At 45.4% G+C, this 10,311-nt stretch overlaps 1 long non-coding RNA gene across 1 annotated transcript; it reads left to right on the top strand.

The window, feature by feature from the left end:
* Nucleotides 1-8,002: 8,002 nt before the first annotated feature.
* On the top strand, nt 8,003-8,571 carry LOC149981389 (uncharacterized). Its single transcript, XR_016482731.1, has 2 exons — nt 8,003-8,107; nt 8,531-8,571. It is a non-coding gene; the product is annotated as an uncharacterized LOC149981389 (long non-coding RNA).
* The last annotated feature ends 1,740 nt before the right edge of the window (nt 8,572-10,311 follow it).

Here is a 10,311-nt window from a genome sequence, read left to right as displayed (position 1 = left end):
CCTCTCTCCTTTCCTCTCCCAGCTCTCTCCAGTCTCTCTAAACTACCGTCCTCTCTCCTTTCCTCTCCCAGCTCTCTCCAGTCTCTCTAAACTACCGTCCTCTCTCCTTTCCTCTCCCAGCTCTCTCCAGTCTCTCTAAACTACCGTCCTCTCTCCTTTCCTCTCCCAGCTCTCTCCAGTCTCTCTAAACTACTGCCCTCTCCCCCTTTCCTCTCCCAACTCTCTCCAGTCTCTCTAAACTACCGTCCTCTCTCCTTTCCTCTCCCAGCTCTCTCCAGTCTCTCTAAACTACCGTCCTCTCTCCTTTCCTCTCCCAGCTCTCTCCAGTCTCTCTAAACTACCGTCCTCTCTCCTTTCCTCTCCCAACTCTCTCCAGTCTCTCTAAACTACCGTCCTCTCTCCTTTCCTCTCCCAACTCTCTCCAGTCTCTCTAAACTACTGCCCTCTCCCCCTTTCCTCTCCCAACTCTCTCCAGTCTCTCTAAACTACTGCCCTCTTCCCCTTTCCTCTCCCAACTCTCTCCAGTCTCTCTAAACTACCGTCCTCTCTCCTTTCCTCTCCCAACTCTCTCCAGTCTCTCTAAACTACTGCCCTCTCCCCCTTTCCTCTCCCAACTCTCTCCAGTCTCTCTAAACTACCGTCCTCTCTCCTTTCCTCTCCCAACTCTCTCCAGTCTCTCTAAACTACTGTCCTCTCTCCTTTCCTCTCCCAACTCTCTCCAGTCTCTCTAAACTACTGCCCTCTCCCCCTTTCCTCTCCCAACTCTCTCCAGTCTCTCTAAACTACCGTCCTCTCTCCTTTCCTCTCCCAACTCTCTCCAGTCTCTCTAAACTACCGTCCTCTCCCCCTTTTTTCTCATTCTCTTTTGCTGTCGTTACATTGTTTTTTCAATGCCCCTTTTCTCTAAAGCTTCTCTCTCTTTATTCTCTGATCCTCTCCCACCTCTCTCTTTATTCTCTTCTCCTCTCCTCCTCTCCCTCTCTCCCAACTCTCTCTTTATTCTCTCGCCCTCTCCCACCTCTTTCTGTATTATCTTCTCCTCTCCTCCTCTCCTCCTCTCCCACCTCTCTCTCTATTTTCTCCTCCTCTCCCTCTCTCCCACCTCTCTCTTTATTGTCTCTCCCTCTCCCACCTCTTTCTGTATTCTCTTCTCCTCTCCTCCTCTCCCACCTCTCTCTCTATTCTCTCCTCCTCTCCCTTTCTCCCACATCTCTCTCCTCCCCTTCCCCTCTCCCACCGCTCTTTATTTTCTCCTCCCCCTCTCCCACCTCTCTCTCCTCATCTCCACTTCTCCCACTGTCTATACCCCCCCCCCCCCCTCTCTCTTGTGTGTGATTCTTTTACATTCCTGGAACATTCCAGGAGGATTAGCCTCTAGCATTCTCAGGGGTCCTGAGGGGCCTGAGGGGCCACCAATAGCCCCCCCACTGTGCCGTTGTCAATGTGGGGCGGGGGTGGGGGTGGGGGGGGGGGGTGATACCCTCTGTCAACGCTGGTGGAGGGCCACACCCCTAGTATCTTGTTCTGTTCCCACTTATGTAGTTGAAGGAAGCAGGCTAGGTATCATACATCTCTCACACATGCCTGCATGGAGTTGACAACGAACTCCTGATCTATACATCAAACCCCTTTCACTTTCTTTTGTATTGTCCCCCTACAGCTTCACACAGTACTTGCTGGATTAATGTTTAACCCACAACCTAATGACAACCTCCACACAACCCTTCCACCCCTAATGACCACCACAGACACAGGGGGTCCCCCTTATTGTCTTCCCCTCCCACTGTCTATCACCAACTACCAACTGACCAGGACCAATGGGACAGCCTCACGCCTGAACCAACCCACACACAAGGTAATTGATCCCTGATCCCCCCCCCCACTGTTTCATGTCCAGTGGTATCTCCCTCATTGATCAGGTTTTATCATTCGGTTTGATGGATGCATTGCATGTACCTTCTATCTCCCATACGGACTAATGGTTAAAAGACATTTTGGTCTTGGTATCATCCACTGTCTTCAATTGTGACAGAGAGACAGAGACACAAAGAGACACACATACACAGAGAAGAGAAAGAGAGAGAGAAAATGAGTAGTTCTTCAGTCTCTGAACCATATCCACTCTGGATCAGAGACGAGGGTCTTTAAGACAGGGACTTGCTTTCACTGATAGTCATAGGTTAATTACAGATGTAGGATCTTAATTTGATCACTCTTTTGTTGATGAGAATTTTCCTGCAGGAGGAAAATTTGTAGTATAGTCAAGGACTTGATACGCCCTGACGTAAAATATATCAACACCTACAAACAACATGCACTAATTATAATCCACGTAATAATTCACATTTCTTGTTAGTGCAGGATTACTTTCCTGCTGTAGTAAACTGTTTTAAATGAAGATGATTCACCAGTAAGCGTAGGACACACACTCATGCATGCCTGCATGTACAGGGAGGAGGGAGAGGGAAGGAGATGCACCCCTTCTCTCCATTCGTCGTCCCCTTCTCTCCATGCTCCTCCAATCCCCTTGTCCGCCTTTTCTTCTCTTTTTATGGGTTAACAGTGAGCTAGTGAGAGGTAATCCTCTGCTTTTTATGAGTTAACAGTGAGCTAGTGAGAGGTAATCCTCTGCTTTTTATGGGTTAACAGTGAGCTAGTGAGAGGTAATCCTCTGCTTTTTATGGGTTAACAGTGAGCTAGTGAGAGGTAATCCTATGCTTTTTATGGGTTAGCAGTGAGCTAGTGAGAGGTAATCCTCTGCTTTTTATGGGTTAACAGTGAGCTAGTGAGAGGTAATCCTCTGCTTTTTATGGGTTAACAGTGAGCTAGTGAGAGGTAATCCTATGCTTTTTATGGGTTAACAGTGAGCTAGTGAGAGGTAATCCTCTACTTTGTATGGGTTAACAGTGAGCTAGTGAGAGGTAATCATCTGCTTTTTATGGGTTAACAGTGAGCTAGTGAGAGGTAATCCTATGCTTTTTATGGGTTAGCAGTGAGCTAGTGAGAGGTAATCCTATGCTTTTTATGGGTTAACAGTGAGCTAGTGAGAGGTAATCCTATGCTTTTTATGGGTTAACAGTGAGCTAGTGAGAGGTAATCCTCTGCTTTTTATGGGTTAACAGTGAGCTAGTGAGAGGTAATCCTCTGCTTTTTATGGGTTAACAGTGAGCTAGTGAGAGGTAATCCTCTGCTTTTTATGGGTTAACAGTGAGCTAGTGAGAGGTAATCCTATGCTTTTTATGGGTTAACAGTGAGCTAGTGAGAGGTAATCCTCTGCTTTTTATGGGTTAACAGTGAGCTAGTGAGAGGTAATCCTATGCTTTTTATGGGTTAACAGTGAGCTAGTGAGAGGTAATCCTCTGCTTTTTATGGGTTAACAGTGACCTAGTGAGAGGTAATCCTCTGCTTTTTATGGGTTAACAGTGAGCTAGTGAGAGGTAATCCTCTGCTTTTTATGGGTTAACAGTGAGCTAGTGAGAGGTAATCCTATGCTTTTTATGGGTTAACAGTGAGCTAGTGAGAGGTAATCCTCTGCTTTTTATGGGTTAACAGTGAGCTAGTGAGAGGTAATCCTCTGCTTTTTATGGGTTAACAGTGAGCTAGTGAGAGGTAATCCTCTGCTTTTTATGGGTTAACAGTGAGCTAGTGAGAGGTAATCCTCTGCTTTTTATGGGTTAACAGTGAGCTAGTGAGAGGTAATCCTCTGCTTTTTATGGGTTAACAGTGAGCTAGTGAGAGGTAATCCTATGCTTTTTATGGGTTAACAGTGAGCTAGTGAGAGGTAATCCTATGCTTTTTATGGGTTAACAGTGAGCTAGTGAGAGGTAATCCTCTGCTTTTTATGGGTTAACAGTGAGCTAGTGAGAGGTAATCCTCTGCTTTTTATGGGTTAACAGTGAGCTAGTGAGAGGTAATCCTCTGCTTTGTATGGGTTAACAGTGAGCTAGTGAGAGGTAATCCTCTGCTTTTTATGGGTTAACAGTGAGCTAGTGAGAGGTAATCCTATGCTTTTTATGGGTTAACAGTGAGCTAGTGAGAGGTAATCCTCTGCTTTTTATGGGTTAACAGTGAGCTAGTGAGAGGTAATCCTCTGCTTTTTATGGGTTAACAGTGAGCTAGTGAGAGGTAATCCTCTGCTTTTTATGGGTTAACAGTGAGCTAGTGAGAGGTAATCCTCTGCTTTTTATGGGTTAACAGTGAGCTAGTGAGAGGGAATCCTATGCTTTTTATGGGTTAACAGTGAGCTAGTGAGAGGGAATCCTATGCTTTTTATGGGTTAACAGTGAGCTAGTGAGAGGTAATCCTCTGCTTTTTATGGGTTAACAGTGAGCTAGTGAGAGGTAATCCTCTGCTCTTGCCTCCTTTTCCTGTTTGCGGCTCCCTCTCTGAGGAGCCTTTGTGTGGTGAGAGAGAGAGAGAAAGAGAGAGAGAGAGAGTTACAGGCCAAACCAGTAGCACAGGCAGACCTACTGCATGTGGAAACATTCACATCACCACCTATGACAAGAGCTTGGCAGGGGGAGCTAGAGGGAGGGAGGGGGAGCACAGGAAAAGGCAGAGGTAGTGATGGGAGAGCAGGCAGAGAGAGAGAGAGTGAGAGAGAGAGAGAGAGAGAGCTTGTAAACTTTCCCCCCCACTCTGGATGTGGGTTGAGGCCAATCCACCACCACTCTCAAATCCAAGGCCTCAAGGCCAATCCACCACCACTCTCACCACCACTCTTGATCTGACTGGGAAAAGACCAGGATGTTGTCCAGGTACACAAACACAAACAGGTTCAGCATGTCCTGGAGCTCATAGTTGACCAAGTCCTGGAACACAGCGGGAGCATTGGTCAGCCTGAATGGCATAACTAAGTACTCATGGCTCCCACTAGACGTGTTAAAGGCAGTCTTCCCTACATCTCCTTCCCGTAAAGGAACCAGATCGTAGGCCTTTCCCGAAGGTCCAACTTGGAGAAGATGGTCACTCCCTGAAGAGGTTTGAAAGCCGAGGAGATGAGTGGTAGAGGGTAATGTTTTTTTACTGTGATGTCATTAAGGCCCCTGTAGTCGATGTACAGCCGCAGGGTTTGGTCCTTCTTCTCCACAAAGAAGAATCCTGCACCGGCGAGGGAGGTCGATGGGCGAATACTCCCTACAACGAATGAGTTCTCAATGTACTCCTCCATAGTCTTGGTCTCTGGCTCTGACAGGGAGTAAAGCCGCCCCCGAGGGGGTTTACTGCCCGGGAGAAGGTCAATGGCGCAGTCGTAGGGTTGATGCAGAGGGAGAGAAGTAGCACGGGCCTTGTTGAAGACCTCCCGGAGGTCCAGATACTCAGCGAAATGGTGGAGAGGTCTGAGGCTTCTCTCAAGGCTGCAGGGAGATGTCCCGGAGCAGACTGAGCCGACTTGAGACAATGAGCATGGCAGATAGCACCAGTAGCCCCATCGATCCGGGGATTGTGCTTCTGGAGCCATGAATATCCCAAAACCATGAGTACATGGGGAGATTCGATGAGAGGGAACTGCATACACTCACTGTGATTCTCAGATACTCGTAGGTCGATAGGAATCATATTGCGGGTGACTCGGCCAATAAAACGCCCATCCAGCGCTCTGACGTCAATGGGAATGGAGAGGGGCTGAGTGGTGATACCAAGCTCCGATACCAAGGTAGCATCGACAAAGCTTTCATTGGCCCCAGAGTCAATGAGCACCTTGAGTGATTTGGCCTAGTCACCCCATAACAGGGTGGCATGGAGAGGGGTGCGAGTAATGGGAGATTGGAAAATTATCTTTATGGCTCACCAGAGTACTCGTGCCTAGTGATAAGCCTGGTATTTTAAGCCTGATAAGCCTTGTCTTTTCAATGGACAGGTGAAATATAATGTCCTGTAGTCCCACAATACAGACAGCTCCTGGTGTTCAGTCCGGGTAAACATGAATCCGGAGACAATCGAGCCCTTCCCAGTAGCTTGGGCTCTGGAGGAGGCGAGTCGACCTCCCTTTGGGATTTCCCCTGAGCACTCGGGTGACGTCGGAGTCTCTATGAAATGGGTTTCCGGCATTCCTCGGAGTCGAGGTGGGTATCGAGGGCGAGCGAAGGGGACAGGGGACAGATTCCCTCTCCCTCCTACGTTCTCGTAGCCACCCATCAATCGGGATGGTCAAAGCTATGAGGGAATCGAGGTCCATGGGCAACTCCCGGGCTGCGAGCTCATCTTTGATCAACTCTGATAATCCGTGAAGGAACATGTTGAATAATGCTTTCGGGTTCCAGGCACTCTCAGCCACCAATGTGTGAAAATCCGCTGCGTAGTCTACCACACTACGGGCGTCATGATGTAGCTGGAGCAGTTTACGAGCATCCTCTCTCCCAGACAACGGAGAATCAAACACCTTCCGCACTGACACCACAAACTTATCCAGCCTGAGGTAAACAGCGAACTGTTGCTCCCACACCACAGTAGCCCAGGCGAGTGCCTTCCTGGATATCAGCGTTATGATGTACGCTATCCTCGATCGCTCCGAGGGGAACGAAGAAGGCTACAGCTCAAAGACGAGGGAGCACTGGGAGAGAAAGGCCCGGCATGTTCCATAATCTCCAGCGTAACACTGCGGAGGAGGTAAGCAGGGTTCTCGGGACACTGGGGTAGGCTGGGAAGAAGCGCCACTGGTGGCAGGTTGCTGAGAGTTACTGGTGTGGCTTGCTGCCTAGTAGGGAATCTGCAGACTTTATTCAGCAATGTATCGAACGCCTGGTGATGGCGTTACACCAGGGTATGGAGTCCCTCTATAAGGCATTGCAGCAACTCATTGTCTCTTCCAATGGTGGCTCCTTGCTGGGTGACAGCATTGTGGAGCTGGTCTGAGTCTGCTGGGTAAGTCATGGCCAGTTCGTACTTTCAGAACTCAAGATAAGACCCAGATGCAGACAGCTAGAATCCCAGATATTTATTGACCCAAACAGGGGGCAGGCAAAAGACAGGTCAAGGGAAGGCAGAGGTCTGTAATCCAGGGCAAAGTAAATTAGGTACAGAACAGCAGGTAGGTTCTGTGTCAGTGCTGGCAGAGATTTGTAATCGGGTCAGAGTCAGGCAGGTACAGAATGGGAGGCAGGCTCGGGGTCAGAGCAGGCAGAATGGTCAGAACCTGGGAAACAGAAACTGGAGAAAGCAGGAAGATGGGAAAGCACGCTGGTAAGACCTGACAAGACAAGACGAAATGACAACAGACAAACAGGGAACACAGGTATAAATACACAGGGGATAATGGGGAAGATAGGCGACACCTGGAGGGGGGTGTAGACAAGCACAAAGACAGGTGGAACCGATCAGGGTGTGACACCTATAGCTCAGCTCTTGGCAATAGTACTGTAGACTACTGTAGATCACAACAAAATCACACTCTACTTGAACAGAGCTATGCTCAATCAGGAGGCATCAAAGCCAAAGGAACTGAATAATATTAAGAAATGCTATAGATGGAAGGAAAATCGTGTGAAAATCTACCAAAAACAAATTCAATCCCTTCTAGACAATTCCATGGACAAAATATGTCCCTGTAATAGTGAAAACAGTATATTTGACCTCTCAGCTTCCCTATCAAATATTTTTTTTCAAGCAGACAACCAAAGAAAATTAACAACAATGACAAATGGTTTGATGAAGAAGGCAAAAACCTAAGAAAGAAACTGAGAATCCTTTCCAACCAAAAACAGAGACCCAGAAAACCTGAGTCTACGCCTTCACTATGGTGAGTTACTAAAACAATATAGAAATACACTACGGAAAGAGAAGAGACAGCACGTCAGAAATCAGCTCAATGTAATTGAAAAATCCATAGAATCTAACCATTTCTGGGAAAATTGGAAAACTCTAAATGTGCTGCCATCCTGTTAGAAGGTAACAGATTATTTTATTACAATGGTTCAATTGGATTTTCATTGTGTTCAGTGGTGTTATTTGCCCCCTAGTGGATGTTTCTGGTACTTAGAAAGACTATGCAAACAGGAAGTAGAGAATTTGTTCTGCACGCATAGAAGCAGCTACAAACAACGCTACGGTGCAGGTCTTTCAATGTAGTTATTTCTTGTCACGCTTCAGCCTTGGAAAATATTTGTTTGTAAGTTCAATTCAAGCATTTAGCTAATGATTATAATCTTGTTATTGATAGAGTTGCTTACATGTCAATGTTGGTTGGTTGCATTTACTCACAAATTGCAATGCCTTTCATGTATGTCGTTAGCTGTATTACTTTGCTCGTGCGTCATGCAAACGAATTGTAAAATATACAGTACTGTAGTTTTGTTACTGTTCCTAGTGTACTATGCTTTGTTATTCTACATAAATGGTTGTACATTATTAGAGTAATGAAAGGAGCCAATTACCATATGAGTAACAATTAGCTATATGGTTTGGCATCATGCCAGATGCATGGTACCTTAGCGCGTGCTTTGTATTTATGCAACTTCAAATGTATAATGTACAGCTACAGTATGTCGGTGTGAATTGAATACTAAAGTATATTCTTTTCTGTATTTTGCAGTTTCACAACATAAACGTTTTCAATATATTCATTCAAGAAAAGTCACGCCTTGGGAGTTTTATTGAAGACTTAGTTGTTAGCTATCTGTCTAGTTTTGCATGGGAACGCAACTCAAGGGCAGAACACTAAACAAACAACAACACAAAGAGTTATCTATCCAAAACGGAGATGTATGGATAAACCACTTCTCCAATATTTTTGGAAAAGACAGAACAGCAAAAACATATGCATGATCAAATACAAATCTTAGAATAAACTTTTGAAGACTACCAGAACCCATTGGATTCTCCAATTACCTTCAATGAGCTACAGGACAAAATACAAACCCTCCAACCCAAAAAGGCCTGTGGAGTTGATGGTATCCTAAATGAAATTATAAAATATACAGACCACACATTCCAATTGGCTATACTTAAACTCTTCAACATCATCGTCAGCTCTGAAATCCTCCCCAATATTTGGAACCAAGGACTGATCAACCCAATCCACAAAAGGGGAGACAAATTGCATCCCAATAACTTCGCAACTTTGGGAAAATCCTCTGCATTGTCAATAACAGCCATCTCTTACATTTCCTTTGCGAAATCAATGTACTGAGCAAATGTCAAATTGACTTTTTACCAAATTACTGTATGATAGACCACATATTCACACTGCACACCCTAATTGACAAATAAACAAACCAAAACCAAGGCAAAGTGTTCTCGTGCATTGTTGATTTCAAAAATGCTTTTGACTCAATTTGGCATGAGGGTCTGCTATACAAATTAATGGAAAGTGATGTTGATGGAAAAACACATGACATTATAAAATCCATGTACATAAAGTGTGTGGTTAAAAATGGCAAAAAAACACATTTCTTTCCACAGAGCCGTGGGGTGAGACAGGGATGCAGTTTAAAGAAAAAGCCCCACCCTTTCAACATACAGTGCCTTGCGAAAGTATTCGGCCCCCTTGAACTTTGCGACCTTTTGCCACATTTCAGGCTTCAAACATAAAGATATAAAACTGTATTTTTTTGTGAATAATCAACAACAAGTGGGACACAATCATGAAGTGGAACGACAAAATGGGACAAACACCAAACTATGACTATGCATGCAGAATTCTGCAAAAATATCCTCTGTGTACAACTAAAACACCACATAATGCATGCAGAGCAGAATTAGTCCGATACTCACTAATGATCAAAATCCACTAAACTCTACAACCATCTAAAAGGAAGCGATTCCCAAACCTTCCATAACAAAGCCATCACCTACAGAGAAATTAACCTGGAGAAGAGCTGGTCCTGGAGCTCTGTTCACAAACACAAACAGACACAAAGCCCCAGGACAGAAACACAATTAGAACCAACCAAATCATGAAAAAACAAAAAGATAATTATTCGACACATTGGAAAGAATTTACAAAAAAACTGAGCAAACTAGAATGGCCCAGAGAGTACACAGTCACAGAATACCTGACCATTGTGACTAACCCAAAACGAAGGAAATATTTGACTATGTACAGTACAGACTCAGTGGGTGTAGCCTTGCTATTGAGAAAGGCCTCCGAAGGCAGACCTGGCTCTCAAGAGAAGACAGGCTATGTGCACACTGCCCACAAAATGAGGTGGAAACTGAGCTGCACTTCCTAACATCCTACCAAATATGTGACCATATTAGAGACACATATTTCCCTCAGATCACACAGACCCAAAGAATTCACAAACAAATCCAATCTTGATAAACTCCTGTATCTATTGGGTGAAATACCACAGTGTGCACGAAAAGGGCAAC

The sequence above is a fragment of the Oncorhynchus mykiss genome, chromosome 8 (assembly GCF_057628025.1).
Source record: "Oncorhynchus mykiss isolate SJ-2025 chromosome 8, ASM5762802v1, whole genome shotgun sequence".
In the NCBI taxonomy this organism is placed as follows: domain Eukaryota; kingdom Metazoa; phylum Chordata; class Actinopteri; order Salmoniformes; family Salmonidae; genus Oncorhynchus; species Oncorhynchus mykiss.
The sequence above is the reverse complement of the archived record's forward strand: the minus strand, read 5'-3'. Positions and strand labels throughout refer to the sequence as shown.